At 47.7% G+C, this 12816-nt stretch overlaps 1 pseudogene; it reads left to right on the top strand.

Annotated features, from left to right (window-relative positions):
- The window catches only part of LOC131093378 (zinc finger protein 208-like), a 496041-nt pseudogene that overhangs the window by 15069 nt on the left and 468156 nt on the right, over positions 1-12816 (top strand).

The raw sequence follows: 12816 nt of genomic DNA, 5'->3' as shown, positions 1-12816 counted from the left end.
CCTGTCTAACATGTGGCATATTCTCTTTCTTCTAGATTAAATGGGTTTTTTTGTACAAATAAATCTAGAGGCTAACAAATCTAAACTTCTGCATGGATACTATGAAATGGTCAACCAGCTAACTCATGACCTCCAAATGTTTTTTTTCTCTTCACCTTTTTATTTCTCCTTTGGCAAATTAATCATCTTTCAGTTACTGGCTTTGCTACTCCAAAAATCCCAGTGCATGCATAGTTCCTTAAAAAATGATCACACAAAGCTTGAGTACCCCAGTGGGTTTTCTGATGCAAGAGTTCCAATATTTTCCTAGTAAGCACATTTTATAATGAAATTGTCTTCCATCAAGAAGTTTCCATTTCCATGATTTATCTTTTTCACTTCCAATCTTGTTTAATTCTTTTCTCCCGGCTTTCCTAAACTTTGGAATTTCCAGCTTTTCCTCCTTTGGAGTTATTATTAACATAACTCTTTTATCTCCATCTTCTACTGCATCCTTAGCTTTGTGCTCTGCCCCCAGTTTGCCCAGTATGCCTCTCCTTTGGCCCGGGCTGGATTCCCCCTGCCCGCAGCGGCTGGGAGCAGCCGAGAGCCCTGCGCTGCCCATCCCGACCTGTCCCGGCTCCATCCCCGCTCCTGCCGTGGCTGCGAGGGCTGCGGGAATGGGGCACCGAGGGTGTGGATGCTGCTGGGGGAGGAGGAGGAGGCAGGGAAGGGCAGGGATGAAGGGGGAGGAGGAAGTGGAGATAAGACAGAGGAGGACGAGGAGGAGTGGGAGGAAGAGGAAGAGGAGGGACAAAGGCGGATCAAGGTTGAGCTGAGGGAACTACGCCGTGGATCCCTGCCTGAATTCGAAGCCCCCACCTGTGGGATCATCGCCCCCCAATCGCGCTGGTGAGTGGGGAGGGGGAGCTCGGCCCAGATATCCCGTGGTGTCCCTTGGTTGGGTCTTTTGGGGGATGTTTGGAGAATGAAGGAGTCCAAGGCTGAGCGGAAAAGGCCCCTTGGGGGGACATCGGGGGGTGGCGGTGGTGGCTGCCGGCAGAGGCAGCCTGGAGGAGCAGAGCCCTGTGTCCCCCAGGAGCCCAAAGTGGGGAGCCCAGAGAGGGGGGAGTGCTGCCATTGGCGGGAGCCTCAAGAGCCTGGAGAGGGGCAGGGGGGACTCCTTGGAGCCACTGCAGCCCAGAGCAGAGAATGAGGGGAGAAGGGAGCCCGGGAGCCCAAACAGCCCCGGCATCCCAAAATGGGGAGAGCGAAGCGGGGGGAGCTTTTAGCATTGCTGGGACTGCCAGCAGCCTGGGCAGGGCAGGCACCGAGGAGAATGGGGACTCCCAATCCAAGCGTGACCCCCAACAGCTGGGATGGGTGGAACTCCCTGAACACCAGAGGGGAGGGACCAGGGACGGGGAACTCCTGGGAGGCTTTTTCAGAACTGAATCTGGGTGTTTGGGAGGTTTTTCTGGAGCCCAGGTGGCCAGTGATTCCAGAGATGGACTTGGGCAGAGGGACCTTCAAACTCAGTGTGTGTTGGGGAAGATGAAACAGGAAAGCCTTATAAATATGATTGTCTGGCAAAAGACTTTGAGAATATAGAAAGTATAAGGAAGATTGAAATGAAAGCAAGCTCTGAGATACCTCAGTTAGTGAATAACTGGAAAACAATGGTGTGGCCCGTCTGAAGGTAATCCCCTTTTGATGAAACAATTGCCTCTGCTTGCAGAGAGATCCAAGGTTCAGAGCAGACTCTACTAGCTCAGCAGAAGAGGTCCAAAGACGAGTTTTTAGGGTTTGAAATGTAACACAGTATGGTGATGTAATGATTCTTACAGGCTGTATGTAAATGCTCTAGGATTTGTATCTTGTACTAGATTGGTTAGTGAGAAATAGAATATTCAACACAGAAGAAAATTTATTGTGTTGTAATGGGAACGTTACTGTGTTATGCTCTTGCGTGTCTTACTTTCTTACACTCTCACTCTCTCTACCCCTCTCTTCTCTCGGGCCTGCTCCGAGCTGTGCCTGTTAGCTCCCAGCAGGGCCCTGCACCAGGCCCTTTGCAATAAACCGCAAGTTCCACGTCCTGGCTGCAGAACTCTCTTGTCTCCGTCCGTCCCGACGTCCTACCCCCCAATGCTCCTGCAAACACGCTCATCCCTTGTTTTCCCCAAACCAGGATTTCCCGTTGCCAAGGCCTGGGAGGCTGCGAGGAAGAGGAAGATGCCCCAGGACACTGAGGCAGGTGAGGAGGAAGTCAGTGCCCCTTTCCACTCTGTGCTGGTCTATCTCCCAGCCCAGCACGGCCCCGACTGCAGCTCAGGCCTGGCGGCATCTCCTTGCCGTTGCCTGTGGCACGGAAGCAAATCCCATCCTGTCCTTGTCCTTCCTTCCCCAGAGCAGGATCTGAGCATGGAGAGTAGGGAAGAGAAATGCCCGCGGCAGAACCTGGTGGAAGAGGCCGTTTTGAGCGGCTCCACGGCGCAGGAAGCCAACGGGGAGGAAAAGCCCCGGAGATGCCGAACGAGGAGGGGCTGCAAACGCAGCCGGCGGGGATCTGAGGGGGAAAGAGCCAGCCTGGGCTGGGAAGGCGGCTGGAGACGGAGCCAGAGCTCGGAGCTGGTGCTCCATGAGCAGCTCCATGATGGGGAGAAGCCCCACACATGCGAGGAGTGTGGGAAGAGCTTCAGGTGGAACTCCGACCTGATTGTGCACCAGAGGATCCACACTGGGGAACGACCCTACAAGTGTGAGGAGTGTGGGAAGAGCTTCAGCGTGAGCTCCCACCTGATCAGGCACCAGAGGACCCACACTGGAGACAAGCCCTATGAGTGTGGGGAGTGTGGGAAGAGCTTCAGCCGGAGCTCTAGCCTAATCAGGCACCAGAGGATCCACACTGGGGAACAGCCCTACGAGTGTGGGGAGTGCGGGAAGAGCTTTTGCTGGAGCTCCAGCCTGATTGTTCACCAAATGATCCACACTGGGGAGAGGCCGTACAAGTGCTCCGAGTGTGGAATGTGCTTCAGCCAGAGGTCCAGACTGATCCAGCACCAGAGGACCCACACTGGAGAGAGGCCCCATGAGTGTTCCAAGTGTGGGAAGAGGTTTAAGACCAGCAGCCATCTGCTCCAGCACTATCCAATTCACACAGAGGAGAGGCCCTTCCAATGCCCCGACTGCGGGAAGGGATTCACGCGCAACTCCCACCTCATCACCCACCAGCGCATCCACACAGGGGACAGGCCCTACGAGTGTGATAAATGCAGGAAGGGGTTTAAGACCAGCTCCCATCTCCTCCTGCACTATCGGATTCACAGAGAGGAGAGGCCCTTCCAATGCCCCGACTGCGGGAAGGGATTCAAGCACAACTGCAACCTCATCACCCACCGGCGCATCCACACTGGGGAGCGGCCCTACAAGTGTTCCCACTGTGGGAAGAGCTTCTCACACAGCTCTCACTTGACCCAACACCAACGGAGGCACCGGTAAGGGAAGCCCTGTGAGTGCCCCGAGTGCGGGCAGAGCTTCGTGTGCTGCTCCAGCTCCATCCCCCACTGGAGGAGGCACTTTGGGCACAGCCCAGGTGAGCCACATTCTCTGTGATCCATACTGAGAACACACCTGGCTGCTTCTCCTTTTAATTTCACCTTAATTTTTTTCTATTCTCCATCTCTTTCCACTGCAATAGGCAAGAGGGATGGATCTGTCACCTCCAAACCACTCAAATCCCAGTGAAAACAGCTGAATCTTACCCCAAAAAGAGCTCAAACCCACCTCAGAAAATTCAATCCCATGCCAAACTCACTCAATTCCGCAGCCATCAGGCTGACATGGGGCTAGGAGGTGATTTAGAGTTTTGGGATCTCAATTAGAGTGGTGGGATGGAGATTGTGTGGGGCTGGGTGTGTGGGATGTATTTGACAGCAAAGAAAACTCTGAGACTTACTGATTTCTCTCCCGTTCATGTTCAGTCTTTTGCAGTTCTGTTTGCAGAGTGCCGCCTTCTCAGCTCATTGTCTTTGTGTCCCTTTTTTCTCCTGCCTCTCTTTGCCTGCTCTGTTTCTCTCTCAGTGTCTCCCTGGACCCATGGACCACCAGAGACCCTGCCCTGATTTAATTGACCCAGGAACCACCAGAGACCCTCCCTATATTTAATTGCCTCAGGGACCTCCCAAAACCCTCCCCTGATTTATTGCCCCAGTGACCACCAAAGACCCTCCCCTGATTTAATTGACCCCTCCCCTGATTTAATTGACCCCTGCCACCAAAGACCCTCCCCTGATTTAGTTGACCTTTCCCTGATTTAATTGACCCCTCCCCTGAATTGACCCCTCCCCTGATTTAATTTACCCTTTCCCTGTTTTGATTCCCCTTCCCCTGATTTAATTGACCACTGCCCTGATTTAGATGACCCCTCTGTCCCCACAGACCCTCCCCTGATTATTTATTATTTTATTTCCCAGTTGTTATTTTAATTCCCAGTCCCAGGAGCTGAAGTCCTGAAGGCTGGCAGGGAAATGTCTCTGTAGGATTTTGCTCCATTTCCCTTCAAGGGCAGGAACATCTTTTCCTGGCTGGGAGCTGGAATTGCAGACTTTTGGAATGTGTGCAGGGCAACACGGACTGGGATCAAACATGGACTAGGATCAAATAGGGGTTGGGAACAAATATGGACTAGGATCAAACAGGGACTGGGATCAAGTATGGAATGGGATCAATTATTGATTGGAATCCTACAGTGTAGGATAAACTGGACTGAGCTTATATAGACTGAGATGAAATATGGGCTGGGATCAAATATTAATTGGGATAAAAAATGGACTGGGATCAAATATGGACTAAAATCAGCTATGCACTGGGATAAACTGGACTGGGATCAAATCAGGATTGGGATCAACTTTGGACTGGGATCAAATATGGCCTGGATCATATATGACAGATTTTATGGATTGGGATCAAATATGGACTAGGATAAGCTATGGACAGGGATTAAATATGGACTGGGATCAAATATGGATTGGGATCAAATGGACTGGGTTCCTACAGACTGGGATAAACTGGACTGAGATTATATAGATGTCGTGGTTTGAGAGGAAGTTAGTTTTCTGGGATATGAAGTGGTCAGGCCAATAGGTGCTCTATTTGAATACTGGCACCTGGTTTGGCCACTGGGGACATTGGATACGCCTCTGAGAACACAGGGGTTAAAAAGCAGAGCACTCCCGGGGGAAGCTCTCTTGGGTTCCAGCGAGGGAAGCAGGTCGGACCTCCCCTGCCCAGCTCCTGGCTGGTTTGGGGCTGGGTGAGGTAGGCCTGGCCGGAGGATGGAAGGGTGGAAGAGCCCCGACAGGCCTCGGGCAGCCACACCTGCCCCCCAGGAGACAGAGAGACAGAGCGCCTGTGCCACCATGAAATTTGATATCCTATGCTGTCAGCACAGCCCGGCTGGGGGAGAAGGGCGGGGGATGCAGCGAGAAGGGGTCCGGCAGCTGTGGGAGCTTTGGATGGGCAGAGCCCGAGCTTTTAACCCTTTTTCGGACAATGAAAACTTTGCAGAACATTAACCTTTCCTAGAAGAGAGATAAGAGATGAAATGGAGGAAGGAAATGTGCAAGTGTGAAGGTCTGGGCAAGTGAAAGATGTCGGGAGAGTAGGGAATAATCTTAGGTGGGAAGAGATGATGGAGTGGCCTTAGCTGGACTTTTCCTATATGGCCATGGACAGAACCATGTTTCCTGTGACACAGAGACTGCATCCAGGGGGAGGCAATGGCTCAGAGCCAAGAGGGTTCAGTGTTGGTACCCCTGGGCCCCAGGGGGTGAAATTTGGGGGGCACAGGTGTTCCAAAGGTGAGACTGTGCCCTTTTTGGAATGGGACAAAGCATCCTTAAAAGGACAACTCTCGAAGCAGCTCTGGTCCATGTGCAATGGTGAGAGCACTGGACATGAAAGGAAGAGGTCACATTTTCAGATGTTCTCCAGGCGGTGCCACGAGTGACATGGAAATACACGAAGTTTCTGCGGTGTTTCCTGTGTAGAAAGCGAAGGGAGACGACCCATCGTTTGATCAGCATCAAACTCCGATTTATTGATCCAACATGCACATTTTATAACCGTGTTAATTAAGTTCATACATATTGGAAAACCCTGAGCTCATCATTGGTTACAGATTGTGTGGTAGCTAGGGAAGAGGCGCTGCGGAAGATGTCGCGATGTCACGGAAAGCCAGGACCCTCTGTTTCCCATAGATAAGACCCTCAGTTACTCATAGATAAGAAATTAACATAGGAATGTGGCCCCACTAACAGTAGGAATGTTGCCCCACTGAAGCCAGTAACTTTCCACTCCTTACCCAGTACTTTTCCATTCCCTACTAACCATAGATAAGAAGGACAAACCCCCTTTTGACGTAGAGACCCCTAAGACTATAAGACCCCAGGAGAAGAAGTAATAAATGCCTTTTGACCGTCCACCACATTGGTGTCTGCGTGTGTCATTGGCCCGAACGGCCCTGGAGAGTGGGCTGTCGAGCTGTACCTCAGAACCAGGTCGCCTGCCCTGATATAGAAGGCAACAAGATTGCACACCAACCCCTCCTTTTGTTTTCAATACCTGTGGTTTGTTATTGAGACCAAGACTTGTTTTTCTCATCCTGTTTCGAACGGTTCTCAAGGCCTCCATGTTTGTCACTCTGCTTTCCCATAACCATCCAAGGACAAGATATTTACTTGTTATTGAAGACAAGCCTGAGAACTCTTGCTGTTTACAGAAACGTGCCTGAGAATTTTGTTGTTTACAGGATCAGGCTTGAGAATTTGCTGCTTACAGCTGCCTTTTACTTTTTCATCAGCTGTATATTTTCGTGGCCTTCTTTTTTTCCTTCAAGCCATGTCTGAGCAAAATTCTCCAACATTCCTGGGGAAGCCTATGGCACGTGAAGGACTCCTCTCCCCTTGATGAACTGAGAATTCATTACCTAAAGGGTGGTGATGGACCAAGAGTTGGTGATTTGAGATTGGAAATTTGGTGGGAGGGGGAGGAAATGTTTTTGGAACGTTTTCATTTTCCCTGTGTGTTTCTTGTTATTTAGAGTTGTAGTTTAGTTAATAAAGGTTTCTTTTCTTTATTTCTAAGTGGGGGCCTGCTTTGCTGATTCCTGGTCACATCTCACAGCAGACACCAGGGAGCATATATTTTCATGGGGACACCGGCATTGTGCCAGCATCAAACCATGACACCTGCGCTGCCAGTTGGCTGTTTTCCACCTCTCCAGCCATCCCCACAGAGCATTGGCTACCATCCATGAATCAGTGTAGAGGTAGAGCTTTGGCCATTTCTCTCCCTTAGCAATGTCCAGGGCCAGCTGAACAGCTTTGAGTTCTGCAAGTTGACTTGATCTCCTTCAGCGGCCTCTGCAACCTGTCGTGTGGGGCTCCATACGGCTGCTTTCCACTTCTGGTCCATCCCTGCGATGTGACAGGAACCGTCAGTGAAAAGAGCGTAGCGCGTTTCCTCTGGGGGCTGTTGGTTATAGGGAGGAGCCTCTTCAGCCCGTGTCACTGGTTCTTGTTGCTCTTCATCAGTAATGTTGTAGTGTGTTCATTAAGTTCATTTAATTCCTCCCCCATTTTATGTATCTGCTCCCCCCCATTTTGTGTAAAATGGTTCTGCCCTCCTCAGCTTTCCCGCCACAGTCCTGCCAGTTATATTGTCAATCTTCTAGATTATATAATTCCTCCTCCCCTTTTTCCCTTATATGTATGCTTTTTCTCCTCCCTGGGTGTCCTGGGGTGATGTTATGATGCTTGTATCCCCATTCATCTGTTCTGCGCCTTTAAGACCGACTCTGAAGAGTGGAAGTTGTGTTTGGGTTTCTCTTATCAGGGACACAGAGACAGGCAGTACATAGGGCTGTTTTTCACTTCTTGCTTTCAGCTTGCTGCTTTGCTTGCTTGCTTTTCTGCTCTTGCTTCTGCTCTTGCTTTGCTTCTGCTTATTAGCTAGTTCTAGCTAAAGAGTCCAAATTCCTTCCCGGACTGTTTCTCCTCTCCTGTTTCTGTGACCATCTGAACCTGCTCCGGACTGGGAACGCCGAGGATTCACACCGTTTGGCTGCAGCAGCTGGCCCAGCGCCGGAGGGACTGAGAACAGAGCAACCACCCCCGAAAGAGACTTTCTGATTTTGTCATCTTTCTCAGAGCGGTGTCATCGGGTATTGTTCATTCTGTGTGCTGGGGGGTGCTGTGCCTGAAATAAACAGGTTCTTTCCACCTCTCTCCAAGGAATTTTTTCCCGAACCAGTTGGGGGGAGGGGCCGTGTGGGTTTTGCTTTCTGGAGGGGCCCTCCTTTGCAGATTCTTTAACAAATTTGCCCTAAACCAGGACAAAATCTTGGCTCCCAATGTAGAGCTCGAGAGAGAGTGGAAAAACCCTATTTTGACTGCATTTCGGTTGCTATTACTCTGTGTTCCTTTTAATCAGCTAATAGCCATGCTTTTTGAATTCATAATGTCTATTGGGGTGAAGGTTTGCATGCATTTCTGGTCCCTAGGGTTTTTTGAGATATTAATACCTCTCTGGTCCCTAGGTTTTTTTTCTTATCCAGAAATAGCTTTAGTATTGCCCCTAATACGTAGTTTTTACATCAGAGGGGCAGTGATCAGAGTAGCTATCCTGCTGGGCTTGGTGGCAATAATGTGCAAGAAGTTTATAAACATGCTAGGGTCTGCTCCAGGTATGAGTGGTTCATGGCTATGGTTATGCATCCAGTTTGTTGCAGGAGGAGCAGGAGGGAATGAGGTTTTTCAGCCTCTGCTTTCCTCCTTCTCCTATGAATCAGTTGCATCACTAGTGAAGGATGTTGAGTTTCCCCTCAATATTAAAGAAACCATCTTCCTGGTATTCAATCTGGTAACCTTCCTCTATACAGCCTGCTGCTTCTATAGAATGAGGGCTGAGATTTCTAGACGGGCTGATGAGACCCCTGACTCAGGAGTAAACCCCGGTGTGGAAAATCCTAAGTGGTGTGGGAAATGGGAGGATGTGGGCCAAATCCTGAAGGAATTCTCTGACCCTATAGTCTGGGATTTTCCCCATGAACAAATTCAGAACCCAGCTGAGGTGGGGAAATATCTGAAAGAGAAGTACCAGGATGAGCCTAAGGAGAGGAAGGTCATTGCAGTGAGCTGGGCCCTGGCTTGTGCTCATTGCTCACTGCTAGATCCTGTCGGGCAGCAGACAGAGGCAGGGGGGCAGGGAGATAAATCAGTAACTATCCCAGTGACTCAGGCTGCAGATAACACTCCAGGCTCTGTCAACGGAAGGGAACCAGGACATCATTTTGATCATCACAGGCTCGATTTTATTGATCATTACGGCGGGTTAAATACAGTTAATAATGAGCTTCATACATATTGCAAAAGTTGAGCTCAGGATTGGTCAGCTTGCATATCAGCACCTACGCCTACTTCTACATTCCTATGGTTCTACTTTTGATACTTTCTACATATTCTTAGGATGTATTCAGGACTAATCTCAACTCCCTATCCTCATGTTGCAGCAAGGTCACTGCTGACTCTTCCTTTCAGCTTGCTGACTGCTGACTTTTCTCCTTCAGTTTAACCAGTGGCATTATATCAGTGTGGCCTTTCTCAGCTAACCAATTATTAATAATGCTCTCCACATTTCCCCCGTTTTCTTCTTGTGCAAGGAGATTAGTTTGCCATGTTTTTGCTATTGTACGGCTGACCATGTTTTGGATATAGTTAAAGATACAAGGCAAAATAAGCAAAAACAGTAAGATTACACCCAGCAGTCCTATAGCATAGATCACAAGGTTCCTCAGCCACGGTCCGAGTCCCAGGCCTTTAAGCCATTCGTCAATTCCTAAACCATCTTCTTCCTTAAGTTTGTGAAGTCCCTGTTGTAATTCTTTTATCTTAGTGTGAATGGACACTGAATGATCAGACAGATTCATGCAACACATTCCCTCAAACTCTTCACATCCATGCCCTTGTGCTAAGAGCAAAAAATCTACAGCAGCTCTATTTTGCAAAACAGCATGGTTAACACTTTGCACATCTGCAGTTAGCATGTCTAGAATTTGTGATGTCTTGTTCAGCTCATTCTTTGCCCAGCATCCTAATTGTTTTGCTAAATTCATGGCTTTATTGGCAGATCCTCCTGGTAAGATAGTTGAAACCACCACCTGTTTGAACGTGCCCCAAAATCGTGGATCTCCTATCTTGCTGCAGTCTAAGTCATGTATGCTACGTTTTCTCCTGTTTGAATTTTGACTCAGCTGCATTAGCAAGGACACATTAGGATGAAACAGTGACAATTTTCCCAAAAAACAGGGTCCACCCTGTGGTTTAGCTGGTATGCCATTCCATGCCCTGTCTCCACAAATCAAAAATATTCCTGTGGGTAATTCATTGGTGCTGTGATATTTGTGCCATTACATTGACTGTAATGCTGTGGAGAGAACTCACTCACATTCAGGGATGAATCTAGGGTGGCCCATGTTTCTTTAGGTTGGTTTAAATTCTGAGCACCCGAAAGTTTGAAGCTAAACCATCCACCAGCTGTAGTGTTAGATATGCTGGCATTTGTACTTCCAAAAAGATCCAGTTCTTCAGGAGGAGAATGCAAAGAGGTGTTAAGTGATTGGATTAGTAAGCATTGACGATAGCCATCACTCTGACCTGCAGTATACCCTTGTTGCACCGGCAATGTGATGTTTGACATGTTAGACATACATAAGGTTTGATTGTTTATCAAACTGCAAAATTCTCCAGGAGACCACACCGGAAGTCCCACCAGGCATGTTCGAAATGGGTTAGTGACTCCTCCAAGACTAAGACAAAGTGATGATTGGTTAGTTTGATTAGCAAGTGTTACCCATAAATTTTCCCTTGGTTGACTAAAGTGTGTTACTCCTACTGCTTCACTTGCTACAGCATTGAGCAGTATAACAAAAACAAACCTCATTTTTCTTTCTGCTTGCTTTGCTTCTCCTTTTCTTCCTTCTGCTTACGTTGTTTTTTCTTTCTTCGCTGTCTTTTCCCTGATTTGCTAGATTGTCTATTGTAAGGCTGAGTCAATTCTTGAATATACTGATCTAATTCTAAATCAGCATCCTTGCTCACAAGTATAGCACGAGGTAAGTTTGAAGGCAAATCAGCTTTGCAGCGAGCTGCTATGATGCGTGAGGCTTTAGTAATTTCAAATATTCTAAGGTTTTCCTGTAACTTCCACCTAAGATATGCTATAACCACTTGTTCTGCACTCTCAAAGAGCTGTAATCCTGTCCGTCCTGGCAGGCCAGTACTTTGTTCAAGAGCTCTAACCCAGATATGATTTCGAATCCACTTTCCAAAACAAGATGTACACCATAAATATCCCAATGACTTCTGTGAATACCAATAAACCTGATTACAATCTGCACAATGCAAAGCTACCCATGCATAGCATTTATCTTTATCCTTTTTGCAAACATAACAAGGAAGCGAATGTAAGTAAGGACCAGTATAAAATTGTGTATCTTCAACCCAAAGCAACCAATTCAATGGTGGTGATCGCAAAGCCTCTTCAGCCTTTTTACTATATGAGGCTAACAGCTCAAGGTCTTTCTTTAACACAAGGTGTATCTTATTTCGTAATCGTAGTTCTTGTTCGTTATCCTCCTCAACAACTATATCCTCCCGAGGGTCCCACAACAGTAAAATTGTTCTAATCATAGAAAATTAATTAGCAATCACTGATACCCCTATTCAAATGAGTTCCCTTTTTTTGCCTTCTTTTTCTTATCTGTCTTCAATCTTGTTGCTCCTAATTTCACTGGTCCTGCCACTTTCAAACTTAATTTTTTCAACTTAGCAATGCAGCAATCTAATGCTCTATCAGGATCCCCTTGGAAGGGTCCTACAACTGAATGCTGTGTTAAAGGCACTCATTTCCTACACCTCATAGAAACTATACGTGATTTACTTTGAACCTTAACTCTATTTACAATACATTGTATTTCCCATCGATAATAAGCAAGAACCTTCTGTTCAGGAGACTCATAAAGATTTAAAGCTATATATGCGTTTTGCCCCGTTTGTCTCCTTAATTCATCTTGCCAGCTTTTACCCCACGTGTGCTCGTGTTCACAAGTATGACACCACAAATCCCGTAATAATGATTGTTCTATCCAAAAAGTTCTTTTACAACCCCCACAACGTAGAGCTATCCAGGCAGCACAATGTGGATTGTGACAGTCAAGGCAATGTAGTTTCTCTGGATCTGTTAAGTGAAAAGTTGATAATGAGTCAATGAAACCAATCAACTCCTGGGCCGTCCGGTAGTGACGTGTCAGTGCTCTGTCCACCGCTTCCGAGTACCCCTTCAATTGAAACAGTAATGGTTGTAGGACTAGAAGCAGTTTCTTCCCCAGTCGCTCCTTGTCCTCCTCCGTAAGGCGATCCACCAGAGGCTGCATCAAAAACAGGTTTAGTCCACTTAGCAGGCACCCACAAAGGCCCTGTAGGTGAGGAAACACAAAGATACCCCCGACCCCAATATAATACTTTTGCAGGTTTTTCCCATAATCCTGTGCTTGGGTTCTTATACTTAACCCAGACCTCTGTTTCCTTAGTATTTTCCTGACCTGACCTTGGATGATGTTTCATTGCAGGGGGGGTATCATCTTCCCCAAAAATGCATAAATGATTAATCACATACAAAACCTTAGCCAAACATGCTTGTGGATCTGTCAAATCTTGATGTTTTTCAATATACTGCTTAAGGGTACAGTTTGCTCTTTCCACTATTGCCTGTCCAGTA

This window comes from Melospiza georgiana, chromosome 25 (assembly GCF_028018845.1).
Source record: "Melospiza georgiana isolate bMelGeo1 chromosome 25, bMelGeo1.pri, whole genome shotgun sequence".
NCBI lineage: Eukaryota > Metazoa > Chordata > Aves > Passeriformes > Passerellidae > Melospiza > Melospiza georgiana.
This window is presented reverse-complemented; position numbering and strand designations above follow the sequence as displayed.